Source organism: Rousettus aegyptiacus, unplaced genomic scaffold (assembly GCF_014176215.1).
Source record: "Rousettus aegyptiacus isolate mRouAeg1 unplaced genomic scaffold, mRouAeg1.p scaffold_m13_p_14, whole genome shotgun sequence".
Classification (NCBI taxonomy): Eukaryota; Metazoa; Chordata; class Mammalia; order Chiroptera; family Pteropodidae; genus Rousettus; species Rousettus aegyptiacus.
This window is the reverse complement of record NW_023416289.1, coordinates 21,605,180-21,626,623: the sequence shown is the minus strand read 5'-3', so window position 1 is coordinate 21,626,623 and position 21,444 is coordinate 21,605,180. Positions and strand designations below refer to the sequence as shown.

Genomic DNA, 21,444 nt, shown 5'->3' with positions numbered 1-21,444 from the left:
TGTAACAAATTGCCACAAACTTTGTGGCTTAAAACAACACAAATTTATTATCTATAGTTCTGAAGGCTAGAAGTACAAAAGGGGTCTCAATGGTCCAGAATCAAGGTGCCACAGGCTCTGGAGGCTCTAGGGGAGAACCGTCATCTCCTTGTTCTTTTCGTCTTCCATCTGTAGAGGCTGTCTTCATGCCTTGTCTCATGGCTTGCTTCCTCCATCTTCAAAGCCAACAGCGTCGCTTCTCTGTGCTTTTCTTTCATACTTATTCCTTTGACTCATAGTTATGTACGCCTTCCACTTTTATGGACTCTTGTGATTACATTGGGCACGCCTCTATAATCCAGGCTAATCTCAGTATTTTTAAATCAGCAGATTAGTATTTTTCATTCCACCTTAATTCCTACGGGCCTTGTAATTTAACATATTCAGCGGTTCCGGGGATTAGGAGGTGAACCTCTTGAGGGACCATTATTTTGCCTCAAATAAACAAATGACCAACTAGTCTGGAAGTTCTTTGTGGGCAAATGGCTGCATTTAAATTCCTTTTGTTCATTCTTGTGCCTGCGCAAGCCAGGCCAATATTCAGGCTAAGTGAATACTATAAGGGGTGCTTTCTGATTCCCAGAGGAATACAGCAGACTCAGAGAGAAGTTCTTTTAATTATCAGCCTCAGAAGAGGACTGGAGACCCTAAGGTACTAAGTGAAGAGGGTTTCAAGATCTAATTAAATATCTAATATTCTTTGGAAGGCATGAGATTTATACTCGGTGCCGCTGTCATTGGCACGGTTTTTCCTGGAGTGACAAATGTGGGCATAATAAACGTTTGCACATAAGGTGATCCCAAACAAGGTGATTAATTTCTGGGAGATTAATACAGGAATTCTGAAGGCCATGTTTTGCAATCAACTAGGCTGCTGTTGCCTCGACCTGGATTGAATTCCAGCTTTGGAGTGGAAAAAAATATGGTGAGAGATATTTCATGAACAAATGGTGGCGCGCTCGCTTATGAGACAAATGAGTAGAATGAAGTAGTGCGTTTGGCGAGAAAAGCTGCAGATGCCCAGCCTCACGTAACTTTACGTGCTTTTCTCAAGGACAGCACGACAAAGGCATTCAGTTGCGAGATGAGTTTTTCTTCTCGGAGGAGACCTCGTGTTTAGCTGTCATATGTCAGGCTATTTTTAGTGATGGTGCTTTAAAAACTTAAGGAGCCTATCTCCCCTCACCAGGCTCCAGCACAGGGTTGCTATGCAACAGGCCCATCTCCCTGGTGGTTCTCACGTTCTTTTTCTCCCTGATAGTCAGCAAACTGGACTTTGGCTGAAACCAAACAGTAGAGCCAAGCCATCTCAGGTGAAGAAAGAACAATGGCCTTGGAATCTCATAGACCAGAGTCCTGGCATCCCCTGTCCCCAGTTGTGTGGCCCTGGGAAAATCTCCCTGCGCCTCAGTTTTACTATGTGTAAAATGGGGATGTTATTAGTATCTTACTCATAAGATTATTGTGAGGATCAAATCAGATTTTACAGGTAAAGCACTTAAAACATGGTCTTACAAAACAGGTCCATTTTAATTTGCACAAAATAAGTTTTATAAAATCATGTGTAAAATTAAGGAAATCCTATTGATTAATGCTTTGGTGTCCCTCTACCTCTTCTGTTTATTGGAATCAATAATTTTTTTAATTTTCTATGAAATTAAAAAATAAAATGACAGCAATGCTAATAGTTAACATTTGTGAGCGTACAGAGTCCTGTGACTTAATGGCTTTTCCATCTGAGCTTAGCTGAAAAGTCCTGAGTTACTCTGAGAATGAGGTCCTGGTGCCTCTATGTGTGTTTTAGGGCAATTGGGACAGAGGTCTGGGAAGTTCCTTAGTGAGACATGGGCAATGTCTTTGATTCTCATCTAGGACTGATAGTCTTGCCTGCCTGGCAACAGGAATAAACTTCCACATCTGTAGAGCTCTTCACTGTTTATAAAAATGCTTTCACACAGGCAGTGACACTTACCAATTGCTTTCTATGTACCTATAGAGTGCCTTTTGCTTAAATATAATAACATTTAACCTTTACAACAAACCTATGGGAGAGATACTGTGAATTATAACAGAGAGGCCAAGCTACTTACCCGAGGGTGCTCAGCTAAGAAGTGCTAGACACAGGATTTGTAACTAGGGATGTTTAAATCGAGGCTCCATATTCTGAACCATGATCTCCCACTCTCTTCCATGTGACATTCACAGAAGTCATACCCTATGGACAGGAAATGTAATTGTCACTCTGTTTTGGAAGCAGGGCCTTAGAAAAATGAAGTGATCTGAAGGTAAGTGGAGGGCTACAATTAGAAGCCAGGTTTTGGACATTCTGCTCTTTTACCATGCTCCATGAAGTGTTTTGGAGCAGGACCATTTTAGGCTCTTTATGAAAGAATAAGGGACACTCTTATGATCTATATAGCAAGTTCAGAATGCACATTTGATTCTTCTCTGGTTTCTCTAATTAGGTTAAGATGTCTGTAATAACTAACCTTGGTCAGTTAGTACATCAGATGGGCACATGCCTTTAACCCAGAGCTTTGCAAACTGTGATGTACATCCAGATCTCCTCTGGGACTCTGTTGTGCAGAATCTCTTTCTCTAAGCCTAAGGAAAGGCCTGCAACTCTGCATTTCTGGCTAGTTCCCAGGTGAAGCCCATGCTGCTAGTTCTGGGACCATGCTCAGAGGAGCAAGGTTTTAATTTTGTGTATGAGTAAGGAACTTTTCTGAGTTGACTGATAAGAACTTGTAGTCTGAGAGGTTTTCATTTCTATTTTTTCTGTTTTATTACTCTGATACAGACTCATTGACCAAAATCTGGGTCTTTGGACTCAGAAAAAGGTCTTTGAAATCCCAGCTGTTCAAGGGAGAGCTCAGGGTCTGGGGTGGTTGAGGGGAGAGAGAGGAGAGAGAAAGAGAGAGAGAGAGGGAGAGAGAGCGCACGCAAACAAGCAAGCAGTACTGATTATACGATCATTCTGAGATGTGGTCTCAGCTTAGGAGAAGACCCAGAGGTGGGAGGCCACAACTAGAGATATTTATGCTAGAGTCTCCCCTAGTGAAGACACAACAAGAAGTATGTGTCTGTGTGTATGTAAGTGAGTGGAGCTGGGGAGAGAGGCCATTCTAGAATAAATGCAAGGGGGCGGAGTTATGGAATGCCACTGGAAGGGGTGATTAAAGATCCCCATTCTAGTCCTGATTTTGTTAATCACAATATGGTCTTCAGGGTCACCTCTTGTTATAACTTGTTTGGTATGACCCTTGGTAAACCACATTCCCCCGGCTCTCATTATGTCCTGAAGGCCTGTATCCGGAGTGTCCGTATGTTATGGGTTTTCTGGAACAATTCTCATTTCGATATCCTAATTTGGTGTCCAGCAAAGTGCCAGGTCTGTACCACAGCTTTGGGTTTTAAGAGTATGGCTGTTGTAATTATGCCGTAACAAAAACATATAAACAGTTGATTTGCTTAATTGATTCCCTGTGTATCTCAGTAGTTATTAATTTTGGGAGGTGAGGAGTCATGAGCTGTCTTTCTATGCATGACTTATCAGTATGCCACCCACCACTCTGGCAATTTCATTTCTGCCCCTGCCGAAGAGCATAGGTGGTTTTTACCTATGGAGACAGTGTATACACATGGGCTTGTGTATGTTCTGAACAGAAGCAGTGTTTAATTTTGTCAAGTCATGCTATTCCATTTAATACAGTAAGAACCTTTTCTCCAAAGACATAAATTTGCTTGGGATGCGAGTTATTCTTGAAAGAGAGAGACAAGGAGAGGGGGAGAAAAAGATATAGTCCTACAAGATGAATAAACAGCTTTTCTAAAAGAATATTCATCTTCATAGACAAAGTTTATAGAACTGGAAGAGACCTTTGAGATCCTCTCGTTTGGGAGGCGGAAACTCTATGCCTTTGTAATAGGTAGGCAGCACCTGTGAGTGAAATCAGCCTGTTGTGTCATTTAAACAAGACACGCCCTGTTTGCATCTGACTTATTTAGAAATAGTCTTCAGTTACACAAAAACACTCCTTGCCACTTTTAGTGAAGCAGGTGCTTTCATAGTCTCTCTGCCCCTATACATATTCGTTGGAAAATGAAATGGTTCTCCACTACAAGACAACAGAGTAATGTGAATATGAATTATAAATAACTTCTGTCTCAATACCAAGGACCAGTGTGGGGAGTGTGGAGATGGTGACAAACTGGATTGCCAGGGCCGTATCTAAAATGGGGAGCAGCTACACCGCTGTAACAGCTGTGTCCCTGAGGAATGCAGATGTAGGTGGCCAGATCTTCTGATTTTTCAGGAGAACCTGGAAGTCTGGAATTTAAGTGGAAATCTCTTGACTTTAAAAATCTTGGCTATGTTGAGGTTTTTGTGTTTTTGTTCGCGCGCGTGCGCGTGTGTTTGTGTGTTTCAAATACTGTGAAGCCCAAAGAAAACATTTTTGCAAGCTGCAGCCTGCCAGTTGGCTGCAAGTTTGTTATTTCTGATCTAGTCCAGCTACCTCATTTCACAGATCAGGATGCTAAGGAGAAAAGTGACATCTGTATATACTTAGTGAGTGGAAGTGTTAGGGGATTGAAGCCAGGTCTCCTGATTTTCAATTTATTTCTATTCCCATTCTACCATGCTGCTCCATGAATTTCATTCTGTCTAGCCATTTTGACTTTGCATTAAGGGCAAGCAACACCCTTAAATTTAAACTATATGCATGGGAATATAGACTGAAGACATTCTTTAATCAAGTGCCAAAGGTTCAAGGATCTCTTAGGTGAGATTTAAGTACATAGCAATCATGCTATTTCTGGCAATAAGAGGAAGCACTAAGAATCCTTAACACAGCTTTCTCTACACTCAACCGCAATGTGCTGTTCCCTGCAGATACTTTGTTAGAATGTACTGTGTTTGGAAAGTCATTAAGCCATAAATTAATATTATCCTAAAGCATCTTATACTGAATTTTTTCAAATAAAGTAGTTTTGGTGGTCTGAAACCAGAAGCTCTTGTAGGCTGTAGAATTATTTAATTGCTCAAAACTTACAAAATAGATCTTCAATCTGATAAAATCCATGGAAATGGGCAAGGATTTGTCAGTATTTTATTTTAGGGCTTTAATATGGTCTGGTGAAACGATAGAGAGGGCGTAACCTCCACCGAGGACACTTGGAACAACGACGCACTGATTCTTCATATCCTGCTTGATCATTCTGGCCGGGCGTTCAGCCTAGAGAACATAAACAAAAAAGTGAAAATTGTAAGAATATTCCTTTCAAATGTCAGAATCAGTGGGGGGAATTCATGCAAAAATTAAGGTAAAGGGAAAATAACCCAGAGCCACTGTCCTCAGGAGATGATTAGGATAGGACCAGTGGGACTCTGGCTACCAGAAGCAAATGGAATGACTTTTCTACTGCACTAGTTTAATTGTGCAGATGTCTGCTTCCTGATCAGGAATGGCCTTAACTGTAGGGCCAATCTTTTTCGCCAGCTTAAGGCTATATACATCAATGCTTTTTTAATTTTTAATTTATGAAATGCTTACTATATGTCAGGCATAGTAGTAAGACTGAGAAAAGATAACATACACATATGCCCATGATTTCCAGGTTGTTTGATCCACTGCATTGCCGAAGCATCTTCAGTGGACTCCTGAGCTCTACCAGACCTACTATTCTTCGTGAATAGCTGTCTAATTGTTGTTCTTTGTTGGGGGACAAAAGTTGGGGTCTCCTAGTCTTCCATCTTAGTCCTAACCATCCTACTTTGAAACAGATAAGCGCAATGGCCAAACTGGGAAATCTGCTCAGAGCAGGATGTTGTCAGAGTTTGGTAAAGTATATATTTAAGTGTACGGCCATGCCACCCTGAACCAGCCCGATCCCGTTGGATCTCGGAAGCTAAGCAGAGTCGGGCCTGGTTAGTACTTGGATGGGAGACCACCTAGGAAGACCAGGTGCTGTAGGCATAAAAAATAAAAAAAATATAAGGCCTTGTAACCTGACAAGGTCCTTGCAATCTGAGGTCAGCTAAGGGTTGCCTCGCCTGAAAAATAAAATAATAATAATAATAGTTTTCAAACTTAAAAAAAAAATCAACATAGCCCTTTTTAAGTGCTGTCTTCTGAGGAATCGTCATCTATAAGAGGTAACCTGGTCAATGTGGAGTGGTGATGCAGAGCTCAGGAGTTGACTGCAATTTCCCAGGCTAGAAATTGGTGGAGGGAAACTGGGGTTAGGCGGGCAACGTTGGTAGAGATGGAGAAGAATGGGCTCCAGAGATGCTTAGGAGGCAGAATCGATAGTGCTTATGTTCGATAGAATAAGGGCGGAGGAAGAAGGAGGAATTGCTAAGAGGCCTCCCAGGCTTCTGGCTTGTGCAGTTGATTGCATGGTGGTGTCATTTACTGAGACAGGGAAGCCTTGAGGAGGACATGTGGTGGGGGAAGTCCACAAGTTCAGTTTTGGATACCCTGAATTTGTGATGTCGAATGGAGATGTCAAGCTGTACATCCAAATGCAGGACAGTTATGAAAGTCAAAGAGGAAGTCAGGGCTAAGAATGTAAATCCTGGCATATTCAGTTTGCAGACTGAACTTAGAGTTGTGGGCATGGATAAACTCACCTTGTAAAAGGTTACAAAAGTCCTGGAGAGTGGAGTTTCCCAGCCTTGCAGCTGTCAACATCCTGGGCTGGATAATTCTTTGTTGAGGGGGCTGTGAGGGGGGGCAGAAGAAGCCACCCCAGAATGTACCACTTTGGCATGTGGATTATTTTGAGATGAAAGCAATTAAGACCCAGCAGGCTCAGGAAAAGCTTCCTACCTTCCCCTTCACTGCCCAAAAGGATTAAGATAGTAGGCCTGTGCCACCAGGAAGAGAGCTATTAGCAGAGATAACTTTTACATCAGGAAAGACTTTTGTGCATGGCAGCAAACATCTGTTTACCAAACATTGGCTCTTCTCATAGTCCTGTGAATTGTCTTCCTTTCCTTTGAAGCCCTAGACTTCTACCCCTTCTTCATAGCCAAGGATAGTATACAAGCCTCAATTGCCTGACCGCCCTTGAGTCTCATATTTTTAAGGGGCTCCCATACGTATTAAATTTGTTTTTCTCCTGTTAATGTCTCTTATTTAATTATTAGGCCAGCCAAAAAACCTAGAAGGGAAAAGAGAGAACATTGTTTTCTCTCCACACCCACCCTGTGCATTGTAGGATGTTTAGCAGATTTCTATACACTATATGCCAGTAGTATTCCCTAGCTGTAACAACCAGCATGTTTCCAGATATTTCTAACTGTCCCCTGAGGGGCAAAATTGCCCCTCTGAGAATCACAGATATAGAGAAATGGTCATGAGCTGAGGGTGTGGTACTTGATTGCCTGGCTCTGTCCATGAGTAGCCGTGAGACTCAGGGTGGATGAGTGGTTGAACTTTGCGTCTCGGATTCCTCCTCTGTGGAATAGAGACAGTAGCAGGAGGAGGGTGCGTTATTAGCTTTGGCAACGTAAATGAGAAAGTTGGGAAAGTTGTATAGGAGAGTGGCTCATATCAAGTGTTCGTTGTTGTTATATTCCTGGTCCCAGCAGTTAAGATTGAATAGAAAAGGAGGAGCCAGCAAAGGGGACAGAAGGAATGAGTAGCGGTGGCACTGGAGGAAAGAAGAGCTAAGAATGATGTCACAGGAGCAAAGCGAAGAGAGGATGTCAATGGGGGGAGGGTGTTGTGGCTTCTCACCCAGGTATGGGAAGTTTGAGCCCCCGAATGTTCATAACCAATATTCAACCACACTTGGGCCTGGGAGCAATCAACTCAGTATATTTTATTGAGATAAAGTGCTCTAAAATGCCTTTGTTAAATTTATTAGAGTTTAGGATCTGTCTAGCAGTGGTAGTTTAATCATGCTCTTAAACGGCACTCAGAATGTATTTATGATGTGTTGAGAAAGAATTCTTTCTTGCTCTCAGCCTGATAACTGTTTTCAAAAGGTATTACGCTGTTAGTGGAGATACATAAACCATCGGTGAGTGGTGGGAGCCCTGAAGAACCAGCAAACTACGTAGACAGATACTGCCTACCTCGGTTGCCCCTTCCCAGTGTGCAGAGCAGAGGAGGGAAAAGGAGGCATACAATCGCTACCTGAGTTTATCTGCAAAATTATTTTATCTACATAGTTCAACATTTTTGCTACTGATAAGCCAGAGAAATAACTGTTTTCTCCATTCCTCTCTCTCCTCCTCCACCTTAATTGATCTAACATACATTCTAAAAAAAATGAATGCATGCAATGCATGGAAGAACCAGATTCCTGAAATTACGGATATTTCCCTCCCTCTCTCTCCTTTCCTCCCTCCCTTACTCCCCGCTCTTTTGCTCCCCACTTTCTCCATCCCTGCCTTCAAGTACATATTGTGGCCTTAGGATGTTCTAGGCACTGAACTAGGTGCTAGGAATAGAGAAGAGAACAAGGGAGAGGGGAATCTTTTAATCTAATGGTCCTTATTTTTTTTTAAATGTGAACGAATTCCTTAAATGTACCCATATACATACACACATACACACACAGATAATCTTATGAAAACAATAAAGAAAATAACAAGAATGTGTTGATAAGGGAATGAAGAGGTACTTATTTTCTATATGGTGACTCAGAAAGGATCCTCTGAGGAGGCAACATTTAAGCTAAGATTTGAACAACCGGCCTTGAGAAAGCTGCAGGTAGAACAGACCTCATGCAGAAGGAGCTTGGCTTGCCTAAAACTCACAGTGGGGTGGAGTCCTGTGACAGGGTCCTAAATGACCCCTGGGGCCAGGTAAAGCCCAACAGGAGGCCTTTGAGGGCTTCCCAGATGGGAAGGAGGGAGGGAGCAGCATTGAGGTGGGTGGGACAGATGTGAGTAACCGCACCTGTGCAGGGAAGAAAAATGTGCTCTGCTGGGCAGACAAAGCTGTTGTCAGGTTTGAGGAACATTTTACCCAGCCCCATCTCCATGTGACTGTACTTGCTATAGTCATTACAGTGTAATGAGCTTTTGGTCAACAACTGGCTGCATATGCAACAGTGGTATGCCATATAGCCTAGATGTACAGTAACCTGTACCATCTAGGTTTGGGTAAATGCACTCCATGATGTTCGCACGACAAAATTGCCTAACTATGCATTTCTCAGAACATATCCCCCCTTGTTAAGTGGTGGATGACTGTATTAGCATTTACGAAATTTTAATGACTCATGGTAATATCTTATCTCTTTTCCTGAATTAGATTTTGGGGACTAATGACACCTTCTAAATCCTCACCATGGTGCCTTGGGTAAAAACAATTCACTATTGTGTACTTCCTTGTCGTTTATCTGTAAGAACTGGAGGCTTTTAAAGTATTCTTAAGTGAGTATCACTTTGCTTCTCATAGTAAATTAGCACCATGGTGGGAGAACCAGTGAAATGGAAAACTGCTTTTGCTTTGAAGTTCATTGGGGAAAATGTCCATTCAATAAGCGTTTTTTAAGTGCCTCTGTATACAAGGATGAATAAGGACATTTTTGACCTATCACGTCTCAGTCTAGTTGTAAAGTGAGACACATAAAGACATACTGTCAGTTGATTACATGTCAGGATAGAGAGTATACTAAAAAATTATAGGGTACTAAGTGGGGGGTTAATTCTGCCCAGTGAGACTGGAGCGGCTTCCTGGGGAGGTGAGATGTGAGCTGGGTTGATAAGCTTGGGTGGTGATTCATTGGGTAGAAAGGGGAGCAAAAGAGACTTCAACCATAAAGAATAGTATGTGCAAATGCCCTGTGGCATGAAGAAGCCTGCAGGTTCCCAGAAAGCTATTCTACTTTATAAGACGCATGGTGATTAGCAGCATTAGATGGGACCAGAAAGCTTACAGTTAGCCAGGCTATGATGGGCATCTAAGATATTCCAAGTGGTTTGCACTGTCTTCTGTAGGTCAGTGTTTCTAAAACCCAAGTTCAGCCATTCAAGTATAGTCGACCCTTGAACAACACCATTTTGAACTCTGTGTGTTTACTTATATGTGAATTTTTTCAATAAATACCTGTAATGATCAAAGGTTGAGAGTCCACAGACACAGAGGCCCAACTATATGCATTGACCTATGCCATTTTATATAGGGGACTTGAGCATCTGTGCACCTTGGTATCCTTGTAGGTCCTGGGACCAACTCCCCACAGATACCAAGAAATAAATATCGACAAAAGAATGTCCAAATCTGTAGAGAATTTTTATAAAAATTTATTTGAGCTAAACGGAGGCTACAACATCTGGAAGCAAGATCTCCACAGACTGAGAAAAATGCCTCTCAGAATGACAGTTTGAAGCTTCTTTTAATGCATTTGGAATTAAGGAGAGAACATAAGGAAGATCACATGAATGTTGGAGAAAGCACGTCAGGGATTAGATTACAGGATAGCTAACAAAATTGTGTGCTCTCTTGAGGGTGGTCAAGCTTCTGAGGAGTCTGAAAAGAGGCATTTCAAAGTTATGTTAATCTAGGTGTACAAAAAAAAATGGACAGGACTTGCTTAAGGCAAAGATAAACCTTTTGCTAAAGAAGCGACATGCATGGGGCATGACTACCCCCGTGACCTGCCGAGTCAGGACAGGCACAGATCACTCTGTGCGGTTACTTTCCCCAAAACCCCTTTTTTTGTCCATATGAATTAAGTTTTGGGGGAATCAAAAGTTGTAGGCGGGTTTTCACCTGTGCTGGAGGTCATCTCCTGTATTGTTCTAGGGTCAGCTGTACTATTTTTCATGATGTTTCCCTGTATACATATGAGGGGGATTAGAATAGAGCACCCCAAAATATGCCTCTTTGGCATAAGGATTATTTCAGGCTGTTTATTTTTAATTAACAGCAGACATGGGAAAAGCTCTGAATGCTGAGTAGAAGACATTCACGTTTGTACGGAAATCTTCATTTGTAAGGGTGTCTCCTTCTTTGTACCAGGGAGGGAAGGATGACTCCATCTCTAGAAGCTCGCATCAGCAGAGAAGCCAAAGACTTAAATCTGCGTAACATCCTTACTGTGGTGTGACTTGCTCTTCCTGGTGGACTCCCATAACTGGCCTCCCCCTCCCCCATCACCTTCTGTCTTTAGCACATGCTACTATCACATCTGTGTTTTTGCGGAAACACTCAAGTGGTAGTGTGGCAAGTAGAGTGGAAGGGAAATTAGATTTTCAAAATGCTTCCCATTCATTATTTGCCAAGTTCAAATAATTAGACAAACAAGGTACCTCTACTCTTTCTGCAGAAATGTGGTAGCACTGGGGAAAAAACATGATATTGAAAGCTTCCGTTTTGTGATGCGGACATCACTACCTCCTTCCTTCCAAAGCTGAGCGTCTTTGATCCCACTTCATCTTCTGGGTGTTATTGATGAATTCAGTATCTGGGAGGCTTTATGGTGGGAAGTGATATCTTCTCATTGGAGGAAAACGTTTCTGTGAAAATGCAGATCGAAGGAGACACTATTGTTTCTGAAGCATCCAGGTGATAAATGAACTGGGCCCTTTCCCCTGCCTGCCCTTCAGGAAACACAGTGTGCCTGGGTGGCCTATTTTGACTCAAAACCCCAGGGCAAATATGCAGACGCCTTCAGGAACCCAGCAGGTACAGGGTATGAATGATATGGAGCCAGCAAACTAGAGAACCTGACCCATTTGAAAGGATAACCATTACTGAGCAATACCTGCTAGATATCAAATGTGGCCAAATAGAATGGGCCCAGTGTCTTCAGATCTCTCTATTTTTCATGTAAATCTGGATTCTTTTGGTGTTATCTTACCAATTTTCATTGTTGTTTCAGTTCTGTGGGTCATACGTGATAACCTCTGAACTAGTTTACCATCCCATACTGCAGCATTTCTGACAGAGTACTGGTCATACTTGGTTACCTCCAGAGCCATAAGGCTCACTACCTCACAAATCAGCCTACCGCACTATTACACAGGAAACATCTACACTCAACAGAAAATTCTTAAGAGAAAAGCCCCAATGGCTTAGCCTGAAATTCAGGTCTCTTCCCTACATTATCTAGCATAGCATACACCTTAGAGATCATCTGCTCCCCAGAGTGGCCTATCAGTGTCCCCTGAATTTGCCATCTACCTTCCCAGCGACAAGGTTTTGCTCACACGCTTCCCCTGTCAAGAGTCCCTGGGTCTGCTCTTTCATATTTAATAGCCTGTTTTTAAAAGCTAGCAGAGTCATGTCTGCAAAAACACATTTCATGAAAAAAAAAATTGTGGATTTTGAATATGGTTTGAAAAGCTCCTCAGGCTAAGCCTACCTATTTGAACACTTCAAGTCAAAAAGCATGGTAGGTTTGACGGAGGACTAACTTGCAGGTAGTTTTGATCCTAAATTTTACACACATTTTTCTCAGTAAGATGGCCAAAATTTAGATTTTTAGAAGGAGACAAAAGGTGGGGAATCCCATAATTTGGTTTGGATTTTGGAAAACATTTCTACGACTTAGGTATTGATTTTTCTAGGGAATTTTCCCATGGTAGGGCTTAATGAGAAGTATGCAACACTACTGAGCTGGCAAAAATGTAGCACGTTATAACCAAGCCCTCCTGAGTCTATTACAGACCTCGCCAATGGAGTACGGCACTGTTACTTTGGAGGCAGGAACCATGATGGGCACTGATATATTTTCTGCACCCGAGATAGTTATTGGCATATAACATTTATTAATTAAACACGACTAATTAATATTTATGTTTGTAGAATGTCTAACCAATATCATCAGACTTACTCTCAGAATCCTTCCTAACATATTTTTCTAGGCACCCACCAATCAGTTAACTTGGTATACAAATGAGAATCAAGGATTCTTTTAAGCACCCTGGGTTGTTTTGTTTTGTCTTGTTTTGTTCTGTTCTGTTTTGTTTTGTTTTGTTTTGTTTTGTTTTGCGGGGTTGGAGATTGAAGATGGGAGTTCTAGTTTTCAGGGGCTATAATAAAATCTAGTGTGTAGGGGAGAATGGTGTAGGGTGGAGGAGGGCTTTGGAGCTTTGGGGTACTCTCCTTCAACTTTCTCAGAAAATGATCCCAGTGTGGTAATGGCTGCTCTGTGAGGAGCCTCTTACAGGGAGAATTAACTTCTTAAGATGCTGAAATGGTACTTCTAAGATGGCCTTGTGATACCCAAGTGTAAAACACTCTCCTACTCAGCAGCTACTTTGTTTATTCCATCTTTCAGTGTCCACAATGCAAATTGCTGGTACTGGCGGACACAATTAAATTTTAAATTTTACAGAAGGATGCGAGAATTCAAACACTGTAGTCCACGTGCTCTCTAGACTCTCCTCTCTACACACACAGCCTCCAATTCACAAAGCTTGGGGCTGATGTTTCTCTTAGAAACAGGGTAGTGTGTGCATTCTAGACTGCAACATTAGGATGACAGACAGTCTGGTGGCCTGAGCTGGCTTCGAATGGATCCCTGTACCTTCCAGGTGAATGGAACCTAACAAAAATAACTACCCATTATTGATGAGCAGGTGCCAGGAGTTGTGCTGGAAGTGTTATATGCACTGTCTTATTTTATTCCCCCACCCCTAAGACATAGTGTTCTCTCCAGTTCACTGATGAAGGCACAGAGGTATGGAATAGATTATAAAGAGGATCGATTTCTTGACTGAGGCATCCAGGTTAGTTACAGACATAAGATTTGAATCCAAGGCATTTTGTCTTCAGATACTGTGCTTTTTAACCACCAAACGTACTGGATAAAAGGTTATATGTTCTTCTGGTCCCTTCATGCACCCCTCCTCAACCTGGAGGTGCCATCTCTGTCATCCCAATTCTCCGAATCCGAGCATTGGCAGAATTATTATTATTAATGCTGTTGGTTTTTTCAAAGATGGCTTATGTCTTTTTACAGTCTCCCTTGACTCGAACTCACTGTTTCTTATCTGCATGTAGTAGCCTTTGTCTCCCACTTCAGGTCGAGGGACAAGCTTGTGAAAATTTCTACTCCCCATTTAGAACCCAACTCCTTGCAAAAACCTTCCGTTAGCTGCGGCTACTCTCCTCCATCGCTTCCTATTCTTGCTCACCCTTACCCCCAGCCCCCTCTCTTCTTCCCTCCATTTCCTTTCTCCTTCCCTCCTCCTCCGCCCACCCCCCACGTGGATCTCAAGATTTCAGGCTCTGTAGTTGGTTGGTGATAAAACTGGGATCTGGAGTTAGGGGAAGAGGAAAGGTAACCCCTAGTTCATTTTTTCTGGAGCCCTGCTTGAATGACAATAAGCACAGTCTGTCTGTAAAGTGGAACCTCATCTTCCGGGTACAATAGTTACCAGTGCATCTGTCCCACCTGTTCCTCAGAGAACAAAGGGATGCTTGGCAAAGCTGAGGTTCAAACATCACCGGCTCCCTTGTCCTAATTCCATCTCAATACCATCAAACCTCCACGATCATCACATTCTCAATTGGTGTTATACTTGAGAAGACCTTCGATGAACAATTTAAGGGATGCATGGGCGAGGGAACAAGGCTGAAATAATGAAGCCACATGAGGAGATGGTTAGAATAATCTAAGTAAGAAATAACAAGGCTTTGACTTGAGATTATTGGCCAGAAGAAATCAGTTTAGGATGTTGGTAGGGTGGGCTGCAACATTTGGCAGCTTGAAACTGGGAAGAGCATAAACTAGAGATCTGGGTTCAAACCTTTCCATCAAATTGTGTGTAAACTTTAGGTGGACTGTTTAGTTCCACCAGGCATCAATTTTCTTTTGCAAGCATTGCAGGTCAATTATCAGAATATCTATCACAAACCTGTGGTTAGCCCTGCAGGCTAACAAGAAGGCAAAATGAATTTCTCTTTCGATCTTAAGGCACAGTGGTACCATGAACCAGAAGTGAAGACATCAGAAAGCAGGGATGGGGGACATTTTGGGCAGCCAGAATTGTGAGGAGTTAGTTGTAGAGAGACTCAGTGAGGTGTTGAATACATCCAGAGGGGATGGATACTCAATGCTTTGTTTTATTTTTTTTACAGACATATTATGAACTCTTTTAAGGATTGATGGGATCAGATGATTGACATATTTCATTTGGAGCAAAACAGTTGGATGCTTGAGAAATATCTTAGCATCTACATTTCTCTGAATTTTTCCCCCTTTTCGTTCCAACTTCATGACCCACATGATGGAGAATCTTGTTTAACAGCCCGTAGCTATTAAATACGATGCACTGCTCTCTGCATCTGCAGCGGGGCTTACTGCTAAGAATGATTGCAGCCAAGTATTTTTTTTTATTTTCCCCTGTAGCTTTGGGCTTCACTATTCTCTTCATTAGCACAGGCACTAAGGGCTAGGTGACTCAATGTCTCCTTCAGCTTGTTTCTGAAAGGAATAAAGTAGCACTGGGGACGAGATAGGCTCTTTCACGTTTTCATAGAATTTTGGGGGGGTAATTTCAACCCCCACCACTTTGCTTTTGACAGTCTTTGTAGCCCAGGCAAGTAGCAAACGATCTTTTGTTTTTCTAAAGCCAGAAGGAGCATTTCATCACCATTACAATGATTAGAAATTTGAGAATTGTAAATTCCTGGCTATTGAACATAGAATTGGTGGATGCTCGTTCCCTCCTGAGGGCAGGTTGACCTCTGGAAGCTTCTAACATGACCAGATAGTTTGAGGGTGAAAATCCCTTTAAGAAGAAGGAAAAGTGAATGTTGCAGAATGGAAGAAAAGGTATTGGTTGGTGAGGCTCCTGTCATAGTAGTGAACTTAATTTACCCATTAGAAGCATTTCCTGTAATTAGCTGAAAATGGATTTAAGCTCTATTAGATTAGAAATAGATGAAAAAAAAAATGACAGAAATCTGAAAGCAAGTGAAAGAAACGAACTTCAAATACTTTCTTTAGAGAACAAATTATATTCCCTTATCTGAGATTCAGCTCTAGATGAGACAGAGAGAGGAAAGAAATATTACCAGTAATCGCTGGTTTCAGTGCACATTTTTTTTTTCCCCAGAGGCTCATATGTGCCAAAAACTACAACAAGAAGATAGAGCCAGGGATAGAACCAGGACCTTCTCTACCCCCTCAGCCCAGCCCAGTTCTCTCTCCTCCAATCATCCGTGTAATCGTAGGCGAAAAGCTGGCCACGCACACTCTTCTGTTTCCCCATCTCAGAACCCAGAGCTCTCCCTTTTTGTGATTCTGTGATCTCTTTGGGAAAGATGCCCATATGCCAAAAAGGATGATGAGTAGTTATACTATATATTTCACGATAGACCCAAATAGTGTGTTAGGAGGAAGGGAGAAGAAGTCAAAAGGGGCTACAGTGATTGTAACTCGATTCAAAGCATGACAGAATCGGGAAGAGTAGTAGCAAATGGCACAGAATTTGCAGACAGTCCGGGATTGAATCCCTGCTCTGGCACCACTTGGACGAATTACATAATCTCTCTGAGCCTCAGTTTTGGTAATGTATACATATTGCAGTTCCCAGCGTGCCTCTTTCATTCCCAAATTTTGAGGTAATGTATACATATAGATAATGTATACATATACAGTTAGGACAGTTACTTAACAGTGTTACCTGCTATATCTGCCCTGACTTTTGAGTTGCTGAACATAGCTACACAGTCTTTGCTACTTTTTCCTTTGAGAGATAGAGCCAAATCCCCCATTCTTCAATCTGGGCTGGCTTTGTCTTCTTGGAGTGATGCTCTAGAACTGATGAGGTCAGGTCCTAGGGATCCTTAAGGCTTCTGCCTTGCTTTTTAGAAAACTAGAACTGGGGCCCTGAGCTACTACTATGTAAGAAGTTTGACTGCCCTGTGATTGTCATGCTGGAGAGACCATATCAACAACCATGTGGAGAGGCCCTGAGGCTACAGGGAGAAAGATGCCAGGTGGTCTAATGGTCTAATCCTCAGCCATTGTGTCAAATCAGTGGAAACCCCAAACACTGTGGAGTAGAGACAAGCTGTCCCCTCTAAACCCCATAGAACCATGAGAAATAACAAGAAAAGAGATGTGATCTTAAGCCTCTAAGTCTTGGGGTGGTGTTTTATACATCCTACGTAGCCAAGCAAATGCTCACCTTCATGTTGTTGACATTTAGTGAAGGCGCAGTGTTGAACCTTTCCTTTTTGGAGTCCCCAGCATGCCTCTTTCATTCCCAAATTTGCTTCACTCATTCTCTCTGAGTTTTGTCTGACTCAAAATCCTTGCTTCCATTTTCTGGTTTCAATGTAAACAACTACATCGAAATTATGAGGAGGACATAAAATAGAGAGTGTGTATAAGGAAATGCCTGGTACATAGTAAAAACGAATTGAATAGAAATCTGAGTCCTACAGGAATTTGTCAAATAATTACTTCATAGAGTTAAGTTATTTTTGTAAAACGGAGGGATTCATTGGGACACAACTTTGTTGTAACTTAGAATGCTGGGTGTAGGCCAGATCAGTTTATTCCTCTATTCAAGAGTCTGATCCAGCACTTGTTTCCTCAAATTAGGAAGAATTCTAGCACATCCAGGCATATCTCTATCAAAATCCAGAATTGGATGAAGAGCAGATGCTGGGAGAGGTCCCTGCTGCAAAACAGACAGACAAACAGACAAACAAATAAACAAACAAAACAAAAAAAATCCCTTCCGGCATTTTGGTAATCCTAAAGTGATGGCAAAGAGTTCATATGCTTTCTCAGTGGTCTTTTATCTTGTCTGGTGATTTTCTGATAAAAGTTATGGACCCTCTTTTTGGAAGGGTGCACATATGCACACCGAAACGATATTCTGCTTCCACTTATGGAAAGAGGGGATAAATCACCCCTGAAGTCCAGTCCTACACTGAAAATTCCTGACCTAAAAAGAGGTCTTATATTTTGTTTATACCATCTTTCTAAACAGAATAGTACTCAAAAATATTTATTTTTGTTTGATTTACCTGCTTCGGTTATATGGTGTAGAAGAATCTATTCTCTTTCCCAAACTGTGTGGGTTTTAATATGGAGTTAAGGTTTTTGATTAGGCTTTGATACGCTTTTATATGGGTCGGTTATCAGAAGTAATTAGACTGAGTCCTTGCCTTCTTGTTTGTTTGCTTTTCATAAGCATCTGCTTATGGGGAAGAACACATCTTTAGCCTGAAATCAGCTAAGGAAACTCTCTTCAAAACCACACTGATTGCTGAATGCAATGCATAATTAAGTGTTTACTGAAAAAGCCAGCAAACAGGCCCTGGGGGAATATGTCAGAGCAGCTCTCATCTCCATAGCAACACCCTATGAGCCTTGCAGGAAAATGAACGGATTTGCAGGATCACTGATGCAAAATGATAAAGCCACAACTAACAAGAACACAAAATCAACTACATTATTATATCCAGGGCATTAAATATTTAATATCTCAGTTTTCTACACAGCATTCAGGAATCCTAATTTATTTTTGGTTGTTTCAAAGTTGCTTAAGTGGAGGACAACTGACATCTGTTGAGTACACTTCATACTGCGTGTCTTGACATTATTTACACAGTATTGTGGATTAAATTTTATAAGCAATTAGGAAAAAGCAGTGTAATAAATAACATCGGGGTTTACCAGCCATGATGCCAGACTACATTCCCATTGACAAATGAGTATTTATTCTTCGCCAAAATGAAAAACACTCTAAATCACATTGGGCAATGTTCTTTCCTCTTTTGAGAAGAGTATTTTGGGATTTAGTGGTCTTGGGAGGTTGTAGGGGTTGAGGGGTTACAAGTTTTTTGAGGACGTGTGTTCATTGCAAGTTCTTATTCCTGGAGTCTGGGCTCCATGTTCTTGTCTCAGAAGCTCGAGGCTGGTTGGGGGTGAGCCTCGGCTGCCACTGTCAGGCCATCTTTCTTTCCATCACTTGATCTCATGGGAGACCCAGGCACCAGCAGGTCAGAGGTGCCTTCTATTTCAACAAGTTCATTTATTTCACTGGCTTAGTGACATCACCATCCATTACAGGTAATCAGAATATACATGTCAAAAAAAAATTTAGCTCGGCGGCAAGCAGTCAGTGCAAACAGGAGGACCAGCGTAAAAATGAATGATGCAAACTAAATGGAGAAGGGAACCTGGAAAAGCACTTACCTTTATTTACTTCTCTCTATGTTTGGGAAATTTATGTCACAGGATGCATATTCATCAATACATTGTTGCAAAATTGGTTTAGCACAATAACATATTTGTTTGTGTATAAGTCTGTGCATAGGTACACTGTAGAATAGTAATACCTATTACTTTCGAGTGACTGTAATTTGCTATACACTTTGCTAGACAGTTTTACATTTACTGGATGTAATTATCATAAGACTCAGCAAAGTATTTGGTCCCCATTTCCATATGAGGAAACTGAGACTCAGAAAAGCTAAATGATTTGACCAAGACATGCAAGTGGTAGGTGAGGATTCTAATCAGATTTTGCCTTCAAAGATGGCTGTTTCAGATCAATGTGCACGTGTCGACACAGACACACCTGTAGCGCATCTCCTGGTTCTGTAGTCTCACATAGCTGCATGCTGGATGATGCTGGTTCATGCAATGCCAGTGATGAATCGCAGCCTAGCAACCCTTTCATTTTCAAATTGGATAATCTGTGGTGAAAGCATTTCCGCAGCAATGGTTTTCTCTCTCTGTCTGAGGATTCCAGAGACCTTTCTGGGGGCATTTGTTGTGTCCTCTGAGAGAGACCGAAGAGGTGGGTAGTGTTCAGTAAAACTGGAGACAAGCTGTAACTCTTGATAATGGGTGTTGTGCTAAAACCAACTCCCCTCAGAGAAGAATCTCCCTGGGTGCAAGTCTCGAAATTAAAGGCATCCACTGAGAAAGGAATAAAGTGGAGATGTGTGTGTGTGTGTGAGCACACATAATATATATTCATTGTCGTTCATTATCTTTGGATTTAGGCTCTTGAATTTAACACAGTCTCTTAATAGGTGACTGTAATTTGTAGGTTGGCTGATGGTCTGAGATTGTTCTATAGATGTAAACCAAATCTCTCTGGGGGTGTGATATGCATCATCACTTTTTAAGATGGCCTACAGCAGGGAATATTGCATTTGCGAGCAAGACACATCAACCTCCATACTTATATTCATAACAATTTTAGTAAATACTCAGTAAATGTTAGAATGGTGACATAGTTAAATAATAACTAAGGGATTTATTTGGATTATCTCATTTAATCCTTACAGCAATGCTTTTAGATAAAGAAACCGACGCTTTGTGAAATTAAATAACTAGACCGAGGCCATAAAGCTGATGAAAGATGAAACAGTCAGCCTTTTCCTAGAGCTCACAGCCTCCTTTAGACTCTTGGGATTAAGTCAATGCTAGGTTCAGTTCCTAGTTATTATTGAAGAAAATCAGAAATTATGTAGACAGACTCAAGCCTCTCAGTATCTGCATTTGTAACATATTTTAGTTGTATGAAATTAAGACCATGATAATAACAGATAGACTTATTCCGTGGTCATTGATTCATTCATTGATCCATAGAATATTGTTGAGTACATACAATGAGTACTCCTGAGTACTGAGGAGACAAATATAAGCAAGGTATAGTTCCTTGGGAGAGGCTAGAAAATTACGGGACTGTTATGGGAAAGAGCACTTTTCTCAGGTTTGGGACTGATGACCGAGTACACGATAGTAATAGCATGTAGCTGGTAAGAAAAATCAGAAAGCTGGTGTAAACAATAAAGAAGTGTTTAAGGGTTGGGGGAGGCTGACAATTTGAACATATGATTACTGGATTCCTTACTAAGAGGCCTAATTTTCCCCTTGGAGCAATAACAGATTTTGAAATAGCTTAAAACCAGAAAGCCTCCAATGGATTAAAGATAATTGAAATTCTCAGCATTGTGGAGTTAATGCCACAACTCAGAAAACCCACGCCACTGTTAACGTGTCTCGTTATAAATGAACAGCATGGGAATGTAAAATGGTGCAGCAACTTTGGGAGACAGTTCGACAGTTTCTTTAAAAGTTGCACAAAAAAGGAAAGCAAAGCAAATGAAGTGAAAGAAATAGTTAAATCTCGATTTACTATGACCCAGCAATCCATTCCTAGTATCTCCTGAGAGAAAGGAAAAATATGTCCACACAGAGGTTTGTACATAGATATTCATAGCAGCATTATTTGTAATGGTCAGAAAATGGAAACAACCCAAGAGTTCATCAACTGGAGAGTGAATAAACAACAAGTTCTACAGCTATACAATGAACTACAATTCAGCAAGAAAAAGGAACAAAGTTCTGATACATACAACAATATGAATGAGCCTCAAAAACTCATGCAAAGTGAAACAAGCCAGATACGAAACATTTTGTATGATTCCATGTATATGCAATGACCTTTAG

At 41.4% G+C, this 21,444-nt stretch overlaps 1 protein-coding gene and 1 pseudogene across 1 annotated transcript in view; both read left to right on the top strand.

The window, feature by feature from the left end:
- ADAMTS18 (ADAM metallopeptidase with thrombospondin type 1 motif 18) overlaps positions 1 to 21,444 on the top strand; it is a 350,660-nt gene that overhangs the window by 19,233 nt on the left and 309,983 nt on the right. The window lies entirely within an intron of this gene.
- LOC118611918 lies at positions 5,899 to 6,017 on the top strand (annotated as a pseudogene).